Below are 21902 nucleotides of genomic sequence, written 5' to 3'. Positions count from 1 at the left end.
CAGAGCAATTAAGGAAAATGAAGTAAAATTATTAACAATATTCAGAAAATATAATATTGTTTGAAATATTTCCCCATCTTAATACTTAACATTTTGTTTTGTGTGTGTGTGCGTATGTGTGTGTGTGTGTGAGGGTGTGTGTGTGTACGTTTGAGAGAGAGAGAGAGAGAGAGAGAGAGAGAGATAATGTTAGGGTGTACTGGTGTATGTATTTTATATCAAACTATTTGGATGTGCTTCATGATGTTAATATTGTCTTTAGGAGACAAAATTATATATACCTGTAAATATTACGTTTTACCAAAATTGAGTGCCGCTCTAGTGACGAAACACCAACTTGGGTCCGGCTGATATATATCGAAGTGTGATAAACAACCTAATTGGGTACAGATGCCGATTTTCTGTGAATATCTTTATGAAGTGAAATATATATCTAAAAGATATCGTCATTAATCAAAAGAAGAGATGCAGCGACACATTCTGAGCAATTATGACTTCTTAACTGTATCAATGACCATAACTTGGAAGGATTTTCTACAATGATAGGTCAATTTTGGCTGCATTTTGTATATATACAATCGCGCATGCTCGCTTCAGTATTTCAGTTAATGATGGCAACATGCCCTAAATACTTTACTTTTTGTAAACATTGGAGTCTAGTACCACTTGTGAATTTATTTGTTCTTCTTTGGATATGTATTTATCAAGTTTTGGAGATATGTATCACATACAAAGTGGAGGATCGCAAGCTATCTGGAGATCTTTAAATGAGCTTGATTGTGTTAAATGATTTTCTATTAAACTGTGTTTCGAATAGAGTTTTTGAGAATCAATCAATGAATTATCTGCATCTGTAATATAACAAATTATGAATAAACCCGATTAATATTGGTATCGATTCAGAAATACGAGGATGAACGTGTGTTTTAGTGAAAATGTGTAGTGACCCAATTCTGCATTTACGGCATTTAAGTACAACATCAACAAGGAGGTCATTGATCTGTTTAAAGGTAATAAAGATATAACGTTTTATAATTTGCATGCTATTACTGATTGAATTGAAATAAATAATTCCATCAATATTTTACATGTAAAACTATTTGAATGTGTTTTATGATGTTAATACAATGTATTACCACTAGGAAAATAATTATAAATACTTGTAAATATGAATTTTTACCAACTTGAGTGCAGTTCTAGTGACGAAACACCAACTTGTATGCGGCTAAAAGACGCCATACCCTTTCTTAAATCGGTGTATATCATGTATATATCGAGGTGTGATATTCAACTTAATTGGGTACAGACGCCGGTTTTCTGTGGATATCTTAAAGAAATAATACATATTTCTAAAAGATAATTTTATTGATACCGAGAATTTTAGAGAGGACAAAATATTTAGCAGTTAAAAACAGAACACTTTAATATGATACCCTTTTTTGTCACAAAAACATTGAAAAAAATATATCAGAAAAAATTAGAAATATTCATATCTTTAAATATGAATGTTAATGAATCAGTTAATTTAAGAATCAGTGAATGAGTTTTCTTTATCTCTAATAAAATCAAAACGGGATGAAATAGTCAGAAATACTCCACTTCATTGACTAATTGACCCAATTCTGCATTAAAGGTTCAAATAGAGGTCAATGCACAATGCTCAACCTATGAAAGATAAGACCTCTCTCTGTGAAGTGTGTGGGGGATTCATTTCTTTTTAATTAGAAAAAATCAGATCTTTTTTCTTCAACCAAACAGCGGACTGTCTAATATAAATATATATGTATAATTTTAAAGTTTGATAAAAATGATGTCGAAAAAATCTAATATTTGAAAGGGGAGTTTAGCCTTAGAACAAGATATATCTCGAATAAATATTAAAATATGGATACATTTAAATAATGGATGTCTGCAAAATAGCTTATTAATTGTATTCACCCGCTATTTGTCAGTTTTCAAGGCAGTGCGTGTAATTTGATCATGACTTGATGGTTCTTTAGAAGAAATAAAATATATTAAAAATAACTGTGGAACAGAGAGACGGACGAAGAATCAAAGACAGATAGACTCAAGACAAAATGTGTTCATGTAAGCCAATTTGATCTTTAGCGCAGGTGAGCTTAAACAGTTAAAAAGACAACAAATATTCTCATTTAAAAAGAGGTCATAATTTCTTGAATCAAATCCAGATAGCTTAAGGAAAAGCGACCATAATTATGGTAAATCTAGGTTCAAGTCCTGGTCTGGATAAACGCTACAAGAAATTCATGCCTTATTTTACTATACTTGCTGAATTATCATGTAACTGTAAATATTATTTGAGTTCAAAATGACATTTATCCAAACAATTGTAATAAAGCAAATTACTTTAAGAAAATACATATGTGCATATCAGAGATGGAAAATTTTAAAGATATAAATATGACTTTTTTGTAATTACCTCGCCTTGGACTGTAGAATTTTTTTGAAAATATCATGCTCTTTTCACCCTATAATCATGGTCCTGCTGGTGATGTAAAATATATTTATTAATATTGCCTTAGATGACAAATTCTAAAAGGTGCTAAATATAGGGAACCCAAATCCTTAAGTTGGAGTTGTAATTTCTTATATACGAGGGTTGTCCCAAAATGTCGTAGACAGGGAAAACAGTTTTGTTTCTCTTTGCATTTTATGATCATGCACTTCAAGTTTCATGATGATATCACATTTAATAAGAAAATTATGAAAAAATAAGAAAGCATGTTATTATATACCCATCAATTTCCTTGTTTTTGTTACTGTTAATTTTACAGAGTTTGATCCGATTTTCCGGATCACCACACTGTGGTTTTCTGAATCCATATCACCACTCTCTGAAACTGATGACGTAGTACGCAAAAACATGACGTTATTTTTCTTGCGCGTTAAAAAGTCCTGTTATTATGCTTTGTTTAATGGATAAATATTATACAATTGATCTCTAAAGTTTTATTCTGCTATATTTAGCTAGATATAAGGGGGTATATAATAAATGTATCATTATAACAGTAACTTGATCCGAAGAGCCGTATCACGTCTCGTTGACAGGCGCGGATCAACAGATCACACTCGACGCTTCGCGTCTCGTGAGATCTGATGATCCGCGCCTGTCAACTCGACGTGATACGACCCTTCGGATCAAGTTACTGTTATAATAATATATATTTATTGTACATCTGAAGTAAACGTAATTTACGTCCCTTATAACGTCATGATATATTTTTTCTGCGTCATATGCCTCTGTTAACATAGGCAAAGTGAAATACCACTTTTGACTAAGGGACACTTAAACTCACAATTTTAAAGAACATTGAATATAATATATACACTGTACCTATGCAAAATTTGGTTTTGTATTTGCTGCATGCTTAAAAAGTTATAAACATTGTCTACGAATTTTTGGAACAACCGTCGTATTATGAATTCTGTAGAATATTACGCCAGATGATGGACGAGACATGAAAAATAAGACCTTGACACTTTGTCAGAATTAATTTTAATGTATCAGATGTATGTTAAAATCGCACATTAAGCAATCTAGGATCAATATTAAAACCATCTTCCATTCTGTATTCATTTAAATAATAAAAATGCTTTCTTTGGTTGTAAGTCCGGGAAGTAATTACAGAAGAAATACACAACTCACGTAAGCGTAATACGGATACGCCTTTCCCGTATCGGATACGTAATATTTGTTGAGATATTCATATTCTCGTAAGGACCAGGCAAAATTTATCACAATGATGGGACCAGTTCAAAGAAAAATTTCAATTCAAAAAAGTACGTGCCCCATGGCATTTGTATATAAAAAGAAATATCTGTCCCATGTCTTAAGATATTTAAAAAGTTATGGTCCTATGGTTACATCTTAGTGTTAGTGAGATAATTGGAAGAAAAGTAAGGAGTCTTTCAGACTACAAATATTTAAAAAATCGGGGGGAAAAAATGCTTGTTTGTTTGTTTGTTTAATTTCATCTGTTGTAAAATTTTCTATTTAAAGATTTATATTGTCATTTGTATCCTTCACTTCAGTTTCAAAGATATGATTTTATTTTCGATTTAAAAAAAAGTAAATGAATATTCCTTTAGGTTTAAGTACTGTAAGTCATTGAAAAAAGTTTGCAAATTTAATGCTAAAAATGTTTTTGTTCCATGGTTTTCTTCGATGAAAAGCTCATTGTCCAATGCCCGTTTGTACCGGTCCCATCATTATGATAAATTTTGCCTGGTCCCTTAAGGACTGTGGCGATTACCACAGATCCTTTTTTTGGAACGCGTTTTTGACAAGGATATTTTAGTTAAACTTTTTCTCCTGGCTTGTAAATAGAACATTGTAATTTGCTTTTTTGGTTGCTCATTCTGTTTCCGCGCCTGCTAGAGGCCAAATGTGCTTTGCGTCTAATGTTATAGGCAGAAATTGGACCCCTTCCATAATATACTGCAAATGGTTTCTGGTAGTCCAACGCTTCTTTTGGCTATTTATTTATTGCGTATTCGACCTCTGAAAGACATTTTACCCAGTTTGATCCGATCGGTTTTGTAACTTTTAGGAAATGCAGTTTTCTTTTTTCAGGAAGGAATTGCTACGCTCTATCTTTTGGATGATATGGACTACTGTGAACAAGTTTTATATTGTGCCTTGCTAAGATGAAGGAATGTCTCCCTTAATTCGTTTCTGTTGTAACATTGTACAATGGAGAGATATCCATGCTAAAAAGATATGCTCTGACAGATTTCAAGACACTTCTGGAACTCTCAATTGAGAGTGGCTGCAAAAATATAAATCTTGAACAGCAGTTCATTGCTACAATGTATGAATATTCATTACTGAAATAAACCACGAATTCATTTTGAGGGGAGGTTTTAAAAAGCTCCAATTTTAAGCGAACACTCCTTCAGGAAGCTAAGGATACAATAGGAGCAGGAGCAAGAACTACAACATGAAGAAGAAAATTACAGATGGAAGCGAAGCGCGTGTAAGAAAAATCTTATCAAGGAGCTACAGTCATTCTTTCTTTAATGCGAAATTTACAAATAAACATGAAGAATATCTTCGTTCTCTTTTTTCTCTAATTTCAATTTGTTTGTTATCCTCCAAAAGTGGAAAATTCCTCTCCTCTGCTCCAATGTCCTTTCCTTTACAGGAACATTAAATCCACCTTGCAGCAATAGTACAAATACTAGTAACTTATACCTCTCTTCCGAAAGTGGACGAAGTCCTCTTGACTTTGGAGGAACCATTTGAAACAGGATTTTATCTTTATATTTTATACTTTATCTGATTAAAAATGATACACATCCTCAGGTTTTGTAGATTAAAGTTTGTTCAAATCATGACCCCAAGGGTAAGCAGGGCCAAAATGGCCGATCAAACTTTTACATAGAAATATATAGGAAAACTTTTTTAAAAAAATCTTCTTCTTAAGAACAGCAAAGCCATTATTAATCATATCCATATGGAAGCATCCTCAGGTAGTGTAAATTGAAGTTTGTTCAAATCATGACCCCCGAGGGTAGGGCGGGCTCACAATGACCGACCAAAGTAATACGAGGGGTTATCAAAAAGTTCGTGGACTGAGGCTTTAAAAGAAGTATCATGTAGTCTGTGCTTTCCAAATTTATATGGAACATAAAACAACACAAAATAAAAAAATGTTGAAAATTTTAGCCTGATATGTTCATTATTTGCCAAATTATTATAAAATGAAAACGACATTATATGATCACCCGGAGCTGTCGTCGTTTATTTTTATGACGTCCGATAACGTCATTGTTTTTTTCAGTGTCCTCTTCTTCTACATCATACACTTTTTTGATGAGATTCCCTGGGGCTGAGTAAGGACTTAAACCCGCCCTGTTTTCATGACTTTTCAATGTCATGAACAGTGGCCTTCAATGAATATAATATTCCAGATGGATTTCTACATTGGGAGAGATCCGCGCTTGATTGTATATTTTGCTTTTGGGAGTTCAATATCTACAACACATTATCAACGTCATTTTTGACGGGATTGATTTTTCACATCTTGACTGCAAATCGACATTAACTGTGTATCCCTTTACTCTCTGAATCTATTTTGACATTAAAAGACAAGTACTCTGGATGCATATTATTTCTCTATGGCCAGTTTCAACATATTTTAGGTCTATACTATTTTTTTTCAGGGGCAAACTTTATATAATGTTGGAAACGGAAACTCCTCCCCCTTTGACGTCATTTTCAAAGCCTCATTTGTTTGGACATTCCGTGTAAAATTAACGATAAAATGTCATAAAACTTCAGGAATGAAGTGAAAATTTCATATTGTATAGAACAATTGTGTCCCGACACATACACGAATTAACGGGATTTTTGGATGTCAAATAATCATATCAAATAAGATTTTTTCAGTTACACATAGGTCGAAAAAACGTCGTTTTCGAGGTTGCGCCGCCTGGACATAACCTTTCCTTTCAAAAACATTACTAATTTATTAAAAAATAAAGTTCATTATTTTTGGTTTATTCTTTGGATAGAAAAGATGATGCTCACTAGATATTTCAAAAGTCATTGATGTACCTTGAGCGGTTTTAATTTTATGGCGCTAGTCCACGAACTTTTTGATAACCCCTCGTACATAGAAATATATAGGAAAATTCTTTAAAAATCTTATTCTAAAGAATGAAAAAACCATAATTCAACATATTTATATGGAAGCATCCTCAGGTAGTGTAGATTCAAGTTTGTTCAAATCATCACCCCGGGGGGTAGGGCAGGGCCAAAATGGCCGACCAAATTTTTACATAGAAATATATAGGAAAACTTTTTTTTTAAATCTTCTTCTTAAGAATAGCAAAGCCATAATTGATTATATCCATATGGAAGCATCCTCAGTTTGTAGATTGAAGTTTGTTCAAATCATGACTCCGGTGGGTAGGGCAAGTCCAAAATGACCGACCAAAGTTTTACATAGAAATATATAGGAAAATTCTTTAAGTTTTCTTCTCAAGAATAGCAAAGCCATAATTGATCATATTTATATGGAAACATCCTCAGGTATTGTAGATTCTGACCCAATAATAATGGACATGCTACAATGTACCCGTTTACTAGTAGACAGTTTGGAGAAAAATCTGTTTAAGGTATGCATATCCTAATTCATTTAATCTAAAAACAAATACTGTACTGTCAGAAATTCATGCATTCAAAAACTTTATTCGGTATTGATGTCTTTTACATACTTAAAATTTCACAGACATTAGATATATGATGTTTAGGGGAAGCATTCTATTAAATATCTTTATGATTGAAATGCATATGTAGTCAGGGATGGGGTCGATTACTTTCAGAAGTAATCGATTAAGTTACAATTACTTTGGATTTCAAAAGTAATCAATTACAAGCTGATTACAGACGTTTTTTTAAGTAATCGATTACACCTGATTACTTTTCCTTCATGTAATCATGATTACTTATGATTACTTAAGATTACATTAAGGTTTTTTTGTTTGATGTTCAAGGACAACAGCTTTTCCCCTTCTTTTTTAAATATCATTTATATTTTTAAGGTAGAATCAAGACAAAGTTTGGTGGTACATGTTTTTTTTATATATAACAAATTCATGAGATTTATCATATATCATCTGATGTCTATCTTTTAATACAAGTAATATCTGTGTTATTGTTGAGAGAGAGAAAGAAAAAAAATATAAATCAAAATGGACATAATTATAGTTAAGGATAAAGGAATTCGATAGAGAACTTTTACACAAGTTAATGACCCTCTCTATAAGTGATGAACTTTTCAATTAAGCTGCCAATTATTAGATGTTTTACTACAATTAACAGATTGACTGGACAAGCATGGATAGTTCAATAATTGTTATCACCCAAGCTGACCTAACTTTAGTATACCTGATAATTAATTACACATCTGTTTATGTGCACTGTAAATCAAACAAAGTGGATTTAGAATACCATCTCAATAAAGGAAATTTGATATTTAAAAAAAATACAACTTCATTCAAAACTTAAAATTCATATATTTCACATCATTACTTAGAGCTCAGTCATATTAAGACTAACTTCAAGAAACTCTTTAGACTACATACAGGGATGGGGTAATCGTAATCAGTAATCGTAATCAGCTGTAATCGATTACAGTTTGCCAAGTAATCATAAGTAATCAGTAATCATCCATTTTTCTGAGTACAAGTAATCGTAATTTAATCGATTACTCTGAAAAAAGTCCTGAAAAATCATGATTATTTTTTGATTATTTTATGATTACAATATTAAAATGAAGTTCATTAAATCATGATTTTAGATGATATTCAGTGAATAATTTTCAGTGCACAAATTTGTTAAGAAGCAAAATTTATTATAAAATTATAAGCTATTTATAACTAGGTATCTTCTTTTAATGCTTCCAAGAATGCTTATAATCAGGTCCATTGTTCAGACAATGAGTAAATTCTTTTACTTCCTAGCTATATTCAGTAGTCTTTTCAAAATACTTTTGCAGCTTAGCAGTTCGTCATGTTTGCATGACTAGATATATGTTTATACTGAAAGAAAATTACAAAAGGATCATTTTAAAGTTTGATTTTTTTGTTTCAATTAATTAAAATGTGTGTAATACAACATTTTGTTTTCGTGGCAATTCAGGTTTTGTTAGATACACATTTTTTATCTCCTTCTTTTCAAAGTGTTCTCTTTATGAATCATATATATATAGGACATTATACATTTATTGCATGATAGTGAGGGAAATATGAAGACTTATTCGGCCAAGAAATATCATATTCCCCGAGGGCTTCGCCCGAGGGGAATGTGATATTTATTGGCTGAATATGTCTTTATGTTTCCCGAACATTCATGCAATGAATTGTTTATTATACCGAAACAAGCAAAACCTTTGAAATAAATATAAACATTCAAATTCGGCACCGCTCTCAAATTCACTTTTAATTTTCACGTAAAGTTACCAAGCTCCAAACAGCTCAGTATTACGTTTCGCTACAACTCCATATCGTAGGGCACGAAAGTAGTCCCGGAGAATCGACACTGTATGGAGTTTGGTAAAGTTACTACAAAACCCACATTATCATCAGTTTTGTGACGTAAACCAGGCTATTGTGACGTCTATACTTCTTTCGGAAGTTTTTGTTCAACGAACGAGAACCATATTGCGGGAAAATACACTTGGTGTTCTGAAGAGGTGGAATATGATGAAAAGCGTGCCGGTGGCCGGGAAATATTATGCATTTATAGCATGAATGTTCGGGAAATATGAAGACTTATTAAGCCAAGAAAAATCATGATATTTCTTGGCTGAATAAGTCTTCATATTTCCCGAACATTCATGCAATGAATTATTTATTATACCGAAACAAGCAAAACCTTTGAAATAAACATAAACTTTCAAATTCGGCACCGCTCTCTAATTCACACCATTGTTAACGTAAAGTTATAATAAAACCTTTGGTCAACACATTGTCATTAGTTTTGTGACGTAAAATGAAATAATCCTTGATTTGCATCCAGTGTAAACTACATTTGATTTTTAAATTGAACCATAAATAAAATGTGGAAATACAATACTATTAACAAAAGGCCCATGGGCCACATCGCTCACCTGAGAAGCTTTGACCATGATGTTCTTTACCAGATTTTCCCCTTGTAAAACCTACTGTGACCCCATCCTACACTGTAAAAAATGATGTTTAACTTGTGTTTTATTTTTAAACAGTCGTGTTTTACAATTAAACATAGAGGGTTTAAATACAAAATATTAGTGTTTTATATATATAAACACTGATATATAAAAATGGTGTTCAATAAGTAGGGTGTTTAATCATCCGTCTTAAACACGTAATGTTCTTATGCATCAAATCAAAAAAATAAATTAGGTGTTGCTTCTCAGTATTTGCTGTAGGAATTCACCATTTTTACAATATCTTAATTTATGAAGCAATTCCGCACATAATGGTAGACATTTTTCGACACAGAAAAAAATATGAATCGCAAGGCAATATGTAGACTTTAGATCATACAAAAAGCAATTACAATTAGACGTCGCGCATAGTATTGGGAATAGAATTGCGTAACTTGTAATACTGTAAACGACGGGCGTTGGTACTTTTGGTCATTTTATCGTTTTGGCTGGATGGATTTTTCTGGAATTTTGTACCAAGCTTCTATAACTTCTCACACAACATTCATTAATAAATTTCTAATTTACCGACTGTTCGTAAAATAACAAGCGTTCCGTAACATGCCGTAATCTTGACAAGTTACAAGAAAAGATAGAGTGTTTGATAATTTTTTTTTTACTATATAACAGGTTCTTTTTGTTAAACTAAGTTGATAAATGAAATGTGCAAATCAAGAAGTAGTCAAATGTTTCTTTAAATAATTATAAGCAAGCAGTAGGGGAGAGTAATAAAGCGATTTTGATGTCTAGTCGGTTTTGTTACAACGACACAAATATGGGTTTTATGGTATTTAACCGGGCGTGTAACACCAATGTAAGCTGTATTCTTTATTTACTGGGAAAACTTTTTCAGATAAAACATTTATTTTCAAAATCTGCAAATAAATAAAATTTTGTATTATAAGAAACATTAAAAAGTAAGATATTTTTAAGAAAACCGGAGCTAAAATTGAATGTCTAGTCTGATTTGTTACGCCTCGAATTTTTTACGTTTTTACGCTTAAGGGGAGACCTATGTCCGAAAAGTCTTTGTGTGAAATTTTCAAAACTTTGACATTTCCTTCCTGACCACTTGCTTTTAATTTTTAGGTATTAAAAACAATACCTGTATGTGCTTATTTTTACACAGGAGCACGTGCAAAAACAGTGTGAAATACTAAAAATAGATTATCTTCAGACATTATTGTTTTACTCCATATATGCGCTAAAAAGAACCAAAAATGTCAAATCACAATCGAAATCAACATGTATTTAATTTATATGATTTGTATCTTTAAAATGAAGGCAAATTCATTGTAATTCATCTTGCATGAAAACTTATAAAGGCGTACAATATAAGTATTACCCCGTTTTTCTCGTCGTATTTTTTACAATTCCGACATGCATAACATGTAATATCTTAAAAAGTCTTTGTGTGAAAATATTGTAATTAATATTTTTTGAAAGAAGTCACCCCTCTCTTTATTTTAACAAAGAAAAAAGTATACCTTTATGATATAATAAACGAGAAATATGACGTATTCTTTTATTTTCGTTCTCTTCTGTCATAAATATTGACCTTTCTGCACTAAAAAAAGGTAAGTTAGCACTGACAAACATCTGAATATAAATCTATTTTGCAAAAAACGAGTATTTTGTTTTGATAACAAATAATTTAAACAGATAAACTCTTTTCTTCTTCATTCTAATCATTCTGCCTCCCCCTCCCCCCTTTCCCCGTCAACAACCAACACCTAATAGAACCTAGGAATAACTTTATACAATAAAATCTACATACACTATAAATCAATAAAATTAAGGTACAGGTACATTTCTTAATTTTTTTAGTTTTATCCAGAAAATACAAATGGTAATCATAAAATTAAACATATTTCCCTGATTAAAGCCGCTGTCTTTGCTAAATTTTATCTTATAATTTTTGCATTTTTATATCAGCATATCATGGAGGTATTTCTTCACACTTTAAACTGCTATGAATTATCAACCAAAGGAAGAGAATTCTAATATTAACAAACTCCATAAATCAAATAAAACTGTTATAAATGATTAAAAAAATTTTTTTTTGTAAACTGTGTACGTTATTGATTAATAACAATGTTATGCCTATAATCACAGTTGCAAAAGTCAGCGGGAAAAAACGAACGTCGCTACTGTGACGTCACATAACACTGCTTTGACGTAGAACGACATAGGTCCCCCCTTAAGGTCAAGATCTAGTAAATAACTTGAGACTAATTTTTTGTGCTAGATCCATTATGACGTCATAATCATTTTCATCTTTCTTTTTCCCGTACTTTATGGCTTTGGCAGAATTATGTAGAAAATATGGTATTTTCATGTCATTCAATTGGAAATCATATGAAAGGTAAACCGGATACCTATATCAAATTTGATATTGATTTAAAGAAGAGGCCATGAACATACTAATTACCATTTTCTGAGAGACTGTAGGCAATCTGGATACATTTCCCTTGCCGAATACGAAAAATACTCCCATATTCATGACTGGTTTTCTTAATTTTTCATTGAAAATAACAGTTTAAAATACATTTTTTCATCTTGTTTACCTACAAATTATGCCCCGAAACACCTTATTTGTCCAAGCTAAAGTTGTAAAGCATCAATAAAGGAATTTATTTCTCAAGTTTGATAAATCTGTAGGCACCTTTCATTTACTAGATCTTGACCTTAAACGACGTATACAATAACGTCAGAAAGATATATTTTGACGTTACAAAATCAGCCCAAATTCTGTGCGCGACGTCTTAGCAATAATAAGTAGTAATTTTGTGCCAAAATTTCAAAATTTTTACAAACTTCTGAAGGGGAAATAAAAACCAATACTATGATGATTTCTATAATTGTATTAATATATTAATCACCGGTGTTTAACACGAGTGTTCATTTCTTAATTATATATATTTATAAATTAAACACACGGTATTATATAGAAATTGCAAATTAAACACCAGTGTTTAATACGTTATGTTAGAAAATGACGCAGTTGATTATGTCATAACATGGCATTTAAAAGCAGAAGATGTAGAATCACGCATATACTGACAGAGAAACACCATATTCAACAATGAAATAGAGGGTATTTATACATTTCTTTGTGTTACATCTTTTAAAAAAAGAATGCTTCATACATGATAAGAGTTCTGAAATATTTTTCATTTTTGAAATGCAGGGTTTTTACCTATACTTAGTAATCGTCTGAGTGCAATGCGGCCATGCGCTGATATAGACATAAAATATTGAAGTCTTGATATCTACTTAATTTGCAGGGACCTTGATTGTTATTGTGAATCCTGAGAAGCATACATCACTTGATAAAGAAAAGGGATTTTAAATGAAGATCATACTTAACCTTGAGAGGTGAGTCTTAAAAGACCCCCCTCCCACACATAGACAATTGAATCCTGATAAATAAATGTAATCCAGTTAGGTTCCTTCCCTTGCTTACATTTATGTTCCCTAACATGCAACAATACTACAATCGCGCATGTACAAAAATGTTCATCTCCAGCCCGTGCACACACATGTACATGGTTTGGGTAGAAAATGTCTTGAAACAAGGTAGCCCCTACCCCTTCTCTTAATTTTTGCTGTTCAGTGTTGGGCTGATCCTGCAGGTACATGAACATTTAAATGTTTTAGTGTACACACTGTACGCTTATATGATTTATTTCAATTGAAAATGTTTATTCCAAACTTGTCTCAGTATGTATTATATAATTAAAATTGGCGTGGAGAATAACAAATCATTTTAGTTTTCGATCTCAATGTATTCTTTTGCATATAATTATCTGAATTTACAAAGTGAATCTTTTTTCATCTATCTATTTTTCAGGATATTTCTGAAGAGAAGGAACTAGAACTACATGTACTTAGTGTGGATACAATTTTGGAGAATGGAGAACTGGAGATCATCACCCCTTGTAGATCGAGAACCTGAATTTTACCCACAACCAGAGGAGCTAGACTGTTTAACTCGCTTAGAATATTATTTGGAATTGAGTGAGTGATACCCCAACAACCCATGTATAGTATCGAGAATATTTAATGAATTAGTCCTTTACAGTTCAAAACTGGAAAATTTCTTCATTTGGTTCTAAAACTTTGAATAATTATGAAAGTAAACTTTACAACTGGATTTATCAGACTGAGTGTAATACGTGTATATACATGTACATCCCGTACCCAGACAACAAATGACATTTTCAGTCTTTTTGCACCATAGATATTCATGGATTTGATTCTTTTATTATTAAAAAAAAAAAAGATGCAAAGGACGACCTAGCCCTTTTTGAAATTTTACTGATGAAAAATATTTCATTTGGAATGAAAAAGAAGTATTTAAATATTAAACCTCGTGTGTTTAGAATTTAAACATTCTAACGTGTATATTTCTTAAACACTTCACGGGGTGTTTAAATCTTAAACGTGTTGAAGTGTTTATTATCTGTTGCAATTTGGTGTTTATTTCTTAAACACTTATTTTTTACAGTGTACCCCGAATCTACCCTACCCACGGATGCTTCCACATAAGATTCAACTTTTCTGACCTAGTGGTTCATTAGAAGAAGATTATTTAATGACGCCACCTATTTTTGTCTTTTCTTGATTATATCCCCTTGTGAGGGGACTTGACCCTTCGTTTTAACTTTTTAAATTTCCCTTCACTTCCCCTCAGCTTTTCTGGCACAGTGGTTCTTGAGAAAAAAAAATTTCAAAGATTATTCCTACATATTTCTATGTAAAACTTTGATTCCCTATTGTGGCCCCGCCCTACCCCCGGGGGTCATGATTTGAACAATTTAGAATCTACACTACCCAATGATGCTTAAGTTTTAGCTGTTCTGGAACAGTGGTTATTGAGAAGAAGATTGTTAAAGATTTTAACTATATATTTCTATGTAAAACTTTGATTCCTTAATGTGGCCCCGCCCTGCCCCCGGGGGTCATGATTTGAATAATTTAGAATCTACAATACCCCAGAATGCTTCCACATAAGATTCAATTTTTCTGGCCCAATGGTTCATGAGAAGAAGATTTTTTAATGACGCCACCTATTTTTGTCTTTTCTTGATTATCTCCCAGAGGGGACTTGACCCTTTGTTTTAACTATTTGAATTTCCCTTTACCCAAGGATGCTTTGTACCAAGTTTGGTCAAAATCTGCTTAGGGGGTCTTGAGGAGAATTTGAAAATGTGAAAAGTTTACAGACGGAAGGCAGACAGACAGCTAGACGGACGGAAGACGGACAAAATGTGATCAGAAAAGCTCACTTGAGCCTTCGGCTCAGGTGAGCTAAAAACCTAAATAATGCATTTGGTGGCATAAAATAACTCACTTTCTTAAGCACAGCAAGTTTTCTGAAAATTTTCTTTGAAATAAAATCAACATGAACATCCCAAGATAAGGTATTATCGATATATAAGTAATTTGGCCTGCTTCACAAATTCAATTTGAACTCCATTAAAATTTATTTTTGCAACCTTTTGGACGTGCCAATAGGCATACACTGCGGGGTTTTTTTGTCCCCCGCTTGAAAAATGGGGGATATTAATTTTGGTTTGTCCGTCCGTCCGTCTTTCTTTTACTAAATGATAGTATTCAGCATGTGAAATGAAAAATTTATGAGGTTATAAAATCATCATTACAGTGTGATAAAAATTCCATATAAAGAAAATCTTCTTTACACATAATGAAGAATACTAGTAAGCAATCAAATCTTTATATGCATATTGACATACATGTATTTTATTTGCTTCAGTATACATGTATACATAATAATTCTACAAATTCAGTCAGGTGGAGCCGACTTTTTCCCTAAGCGGGGGACACGAATTCTCTGAATTAGCTTGTTTTTTTTTTTAGATTTATTAGATTTATATTGACCTTATTTTGATCATCCATTGAATACCCTACTTGAGATCTTCTTGAAGTTTTTATTTTCTCAATAAAGTCTATACATCTACCGCTTACGTCCTGCGACGCGTCGTCTGCATACATTGTGAATATTCGCAATATACACTTTGAATATTCGTTAATATATAGACTAAAAATAACAGTCCTAAAATTGACCCTTGAGGGACACCTAAAGATATCTTTTTCTCGAGGCAAAGCACCTCGCCAGCTGACGCATTGCATATCACCTATATGTTTAAAAGACATCTTTAAAAGTTTTACAGACAAATCATCAATACCCATGGCTTTCGAAGATGACATTTTAAAGCCATATATGGCGTAACTGATCAAAAAAAAATATTTTTGAAAAATACAAAATTAAGTAAAGAAATAAAGTTGATACATATAAATTAAAGCTTTTCATACAATTCTGAACACGGAGAACACCTCGTTTCATCTAATAATACGATTTTATCTTCTCTGTAATGTGATCTCTGATCTTGTGTATTTTCTTCCGAGTCGGAGAAAATTCCGAGAATCCAAATGAAATTGTTATATCTTTAAAACGCAATTGATTTAGATTTTGTAATTTACGGAAAAGTTCTATCTTTATATAAAGTAATGATACAAACAAAAAGTTATTATAATTTTAGTCCAATAATTTTCATTGTACATTGTATATGGCTTTAACAATTTCATTTGCAATCAATTCAATTATGATACCTGGATTTCTAAATGAACCTTTCGGTTTAAGTTGTTCTACTTCCTGTAAAGAAGAATCAAACGGTTTCCTTATTTCATATCCAATGCTACAGAAAAAATCATTGAAATAGTTGGCCATAAATTCAAAAGATGTTAAAGTTCCACTCTTCGTTTGTAATTGTGTACATGCTAAAGAATTTTGCGTTGATGGTAGAAATTGTTTTATTCTCATCTTGAGAGAGTATATCACGATTTCGGCTGGTCCTCCGCTGCTTTGGATTGAAGTGCTTTTTCGTGTAGATAATCGGTATTGTGCATTTCATTTAAAATTTTATCAGTTATCCATTCCTCTGAATTAACATTTATCCACTGTTGCTAAAAAGGCATATGTTTGTCAATGACTTTGAAAACATCCCATATTTGATTTACGTCACTACACTTCTTAATTCCATTCCATGCAATCATCTTTGCGAAATTGGCCCTAATCTATTACATCCCGAAAACTGCGCAAACTTATGTTAAAATGTCTGTTTGTGGTACTCTTTATTTTTCCTAGGGTGTAGCATTAACTAAATAGTGATCGCTTATACCCATATGTATTACGCCAGATTTGCATATATCCTAAGGTTCGAACACATATATATGATTAATGAGGGTACTGGAGTCTTTTGCTACTCTAGTGACATCTTTAATTATTAGAGATAGTCCCTGTGTTTTCATTTGAGCTATTATTTTCGTCCACATTAAAATCACACATGACTATAATATTGTTATTAGAAGTAGTTGTCGTCTCTACCTACTTCTCAAAATGTTACAGCCATTCAGATTTGGAATTGGGTGGTTGATAAACCATTATGCAGGTAAATTTGGGAGAATTTTCTATTTTCAATTTCGTCATGCTGTTGGACATCGGTTACACGGAATTTATTTTTTTTTTAACATACACGGCAATACCCCTGCCACGTCTGTCACGGTCACGTCTAATCAGTCTATAGTCATAAACAAATAATTCAGAGTCCAAAATACTGTCATGCGCGGATCTAGAGGGGGGTTCGGGGGGTTAGGACCCCCCCCCCCCCCTGGAATTTACCAGGTTAAAAAATGTATATACGAAAACAAGAAAAAGATAATCATGGATCCCCCTTGGAAAACGCTGACCCCCCTGGTAAACGCGAATATGTGTGAAATGGGTATGAAAAGTGAAAGATTTGAGGAATAAAAGTCACCAGTAAACACCCCTCCCCTCCCCGGAAATAGGTTTTTGACGTTTGGATAAATTTGTTTTTTTTTTCTTTTTTTTTTTTTTGCTTGTCAAGAAATTTCTGGGATTGGATTTCGTTTTTTTTTTTGACTGGGGTAGACACCTGAAAAAAAATTCTGGATCCGCGACTGACTGTTGCTAATCACTTTCGGTAACTGCGAAAACATCAAAGGAACCCTTTCGTAATTAAATTTTAACTTGCTAAACAAACCACATGCATTCAAGTGCCTAAAAGAAATGCCTTTCGGTTGCCATGGTAGTGAATCGATAAAATCGTCAGATGATTTTCCAAGATCGTAATTCTTTGATATACATGTATTTTTAACCTAGGAATCACAAATTCACTCTGAAATATTTAGAAAGTTCTGTGCTTCTGTTAGATTTTTTACATTTCCGACATTTTTTTTTCATTTCCGACATAATTTATTTTTCATTTCCGGAATTTAACATGTAGCACTAAGTCTGGGTAAAAGAGTTCAATGAGCATGCATAAAACTTTTTCACCACATTTAATATGCACTAAATTAAATGTCAGTGACAATACCATACTTATATCCAAGTCACTGATATTTGAAAATTGGATTTCAGTGATTTACTGATGATTTATTCCTTTAAATTGTTCATAAGTAAAAGTTGTCAAATCTGTTACTTTAGGTACTACATGTACATATGTATTTGAAAAATGTCGGAAATGAAAACAAAAAAAAAATGTCGAAAATGAAAACAAAAAAATGTCGGAAATGAAAAGTTGATAATTACCAAAAATTCCGGAAATGAAATGCAGCCGGTACATGATATGGTCTGTTGCGTTGACAGGCCCAGGGTTTACCTATGTATCACCGGACAGTAGGAGACATGCATAAGGAGCTAATGAGTGGAACACACACTGTAAAAACAGTGTTTAGAATCTAAACACAAATCTAAACACATTTTTTGTATCACTTTTTTTACACGTTTAGCTCTAAACGTGTCTCATTTCTAAACACGTTAGACTTCATGTGTTTAGTTGCTAAACATGTTTAACCCCTAAACACTTATATCTAAACACATTTTTTGTTTCACTTTTTTTACACGTTTAGCCCTAAACGCGTCTCATTTCTAAACACATCAATATTTAAGTGTTTAGTTGCTAAACATGTTTAGTTCCACAACATTAGATCCAACAGAATAGTTTAATTTATAAACTATCACAGGAAAACATATTTTTGGAAGAAAAACATTATTAAATAAGTTTCCTAGAAATACCATAACATTATTGAACATTCAAACTTAGATTTATTTAATTATTTAATTTTAAATTCAAAATACATACATATTAAAAACTAAAAAAAAATATTTTGGCTCTTGTTAATATTAATCAGCTCAGCAAGCATGCACTTATTCCTCATGTCTGTAACAAAAATTAATCAAGCTTATTATTTTCCTGCAAGTCTTTTACTAGAAACACACGATCATATGTTTTCGTCCATAACTGCCAGGAAGGAATCCGTTCCCATCATACGAATGTTTTAGAGTTGTTTAAAAATATACCGAACAGTATACTTCACAAAATTCAGTTTCCTCTTAAATGCAAGAAATCCTGAAGATGTACGAACAATTGCGTGGACTTGGAAATGACACCAGCTACTCTGAGACATGTATTTTTGCTTCAATCTGGACCATATCCTGTAATAAAGAAATGAAAGTATACAAAAATATGCCCCTTGCTGACTGATAGCTAAACTAACTACTACATGTATTATGCAACCTTTATTGAAATCCATTTAACAATTATGTATATATATGATACAGATATGGATATAGATATTTTCAATGACATTCTATAAACTCCTTTCTAGCTTTCAGGAATGCAAAAATAAAAGAAGAAAATCTTGAAAATCTATACATTTGTGTAATTGCAACGTTTCTCATTCTAGTCAATTTATGTAAAATAATAGAGTAAACAGACCTTTTATTGTAGTATTGTTGCCTTTCAACTGCATTTCACAATCCCTTTCTGGTTATCACTTTGGTTATGATTCGCTTCCCACAAGCCATCTTCTTTTGCTTACACTGGAATTTTCTTTGTTTCGATAACCGCTCTATTAACGTTCAAAAATATTACGCGTCATTTCCGGGAAGATAACTCTGTTTGTTCCAGAAAGTGTTCAATGTCTAAACACTTGAATCTAAACACGTCTTAAATCTAAACACGTTTAGATATAATACATGCTTAGATATAAGTGTTTAGCCGTTAAACACAATCTTAAACATGTTTAGGTCTAAACACGTAATTAAAGTGTTTATTTTCTAAACGCAGTTTTTACAGTGCAGTTACTGCATGATTTGGAAGTTTTATATTCATTAGTCAACAATTTCAGGTGCTGGTAAAAACACTTTTTAATTGAAGAAAAATCACAAAACAGTGTAGTCCGAAATATCTGACGTTTTCCAGGCGTTTTTACGATTTTGAAATATCAAAATCCTTAAAAGGCTAGGAAAACGTCAGATTTTTCGGACTAAAAACAGTGCAGTCCTGTTCAAGCGGCCATCTTATTTTTTTGTGTGTGAACCCTTCAAAACATATAACAACTATATAACAAAATAACCCCTCTGACATTAATTATCATTAATTTATTCTAAAATCTTGAAAATTTATAAATGATACCCCTCTCCCCTCCCCCGCCTACCATTTGTTTATAATGCAAAGTCCATGTATTGCTGTGGCCAGAAAACCCAAAACTTGTGTCAGATCAAAAAGTAAAATAGGCCGTGCACAATGGAAAAATGCAAGAAAGAAAGTTTCATTAAATTTCACTCAGTGATATATTACGGATAAGAGATTGGTACACCAAAGCGTAACAGACAGACGGGCGGACGTACAGCTAGACGGACGGACGGAGACATCGATTATTATATACCCTTCCGCTTTTTAAGCGGGGGGTATAAGAATAAAACTTCAAATCTATTAGTTTTATTCATCTGTCAATTTATCAATATTTGATTCAATATACACTGAGGTCAAAATATCTCGTACAAGCATCTGTATTCTTTATTTTTAATCCATCGTTTGTAAGCATGTAAGTATCACCGGGGAAAATATGTGTCATATACCGGCAACAATAAAACATAAAAATGCTAACGATGGAATAGCACTTTATTATAAACTTAGGTCGGTAGGGTGAATTCTGGAAATCCAAAAATTGCACCCGAACAATCCGAAGCCTAGGAGTTGACTGATGAACAAAAATGCACTAAAGCGTGACATTTAAACCCTTTATGGGCCCCTTCACTTTTGCAAGTCTGTGGAATCAGTCACAATTTTGTCTTTTGGGAATTAAATATCTCTCCTGTGGAATAATTTTATATCATTGATTTTGAGTTGGACCTGTCTTTATCAAGTGAGTGTAAAATTTGTCTTTAGTTTATTTATTTGCTAGTCTTAAGTTAACATGTACGCACAAATAAGTTTTTTAAAAAATTCCTGAAATCGTGGTATCATGAATCCCCCATTATGGAATCTCAAGACCGCAGGGTTATGTTATAATGCCAGACAGACTCTTAGGATGGACACTAACTTTAAAACCATAGTTGTCAGCAGGGCTAGCCATTTATAATTTCTACTAGCCCTGTTCATATATTAGTTGTCCATCAGCCGAAGGCGGGTGGCCGAGTCGCGAAGTGGCGAGGGAGGTAGGTGCGGGAGGGGGCTTCCCCCTCCTGCTGGTGGGGGTACGGGGGGCCTCCACCGGGAAATTCTGAAAATAGAGATGCCAAATCCTGCATTCTGGCTGTATTTTGGGTAAAAATTATATGTATTTTTATGATTGTACCTAAGACATTTTTCTGTTAGAAAAAGTCAACATTTATAATCATTTAGAGTATTTCAAATCACCTTTAAAGTTGACATTTTGACTTACAAAAATAATAATTATGATGATAAAACATGTTTGAAAATAGATTTAATTATTAATTGTTAGATACATTGTGTGCAATTGATAATTGTTTCTGTTGCTCTAAGTGAGAATTTGATAAAATTCTTAGTAGCCCTGCAGGGCAAGTTTAAAGGCATATTTAGTAGCCCGACCTCAATATTCAGTTGTCCCGAGCCAGCGGGCTACCGTTAGTGTCGAACCCAGACTCTGTAGAAGATGAAATCCATTTTATATTTGAATGTTCAACTTATAAACTATATAGGCAAGTATTCATTAAATAAAAAGTTCTCCTCACTTTCAAATAGAAATAAATTTATATGGCTAATGTCAAATGAAAATAGTGATATAATAAATAGTTTTGCAGAATATATATTTAAATGTTACAATAAAAGATCC

The sequence above is a fragment of the Saccostrea cucullata genome, unplaced genomic scaffold (assembly GCF_032062105.1).
Source record: "Saccostrea cucullata isolate Sc308-1 unplaced genomic scaffold, CSIRO_AGI_Scuc_v1 ctg1105, whole genome shotgun sequence".
In the NCBI taxonomy this organism is placed as follows: Eukaryota; Metazoa; Mollusca; class Bivalvia; order Ostreida; family Ostreidae; genus Saccostrea; species Saccostrea cuccullata.
Note: the sequence above shows the minus strand (reverse complement) of the source record.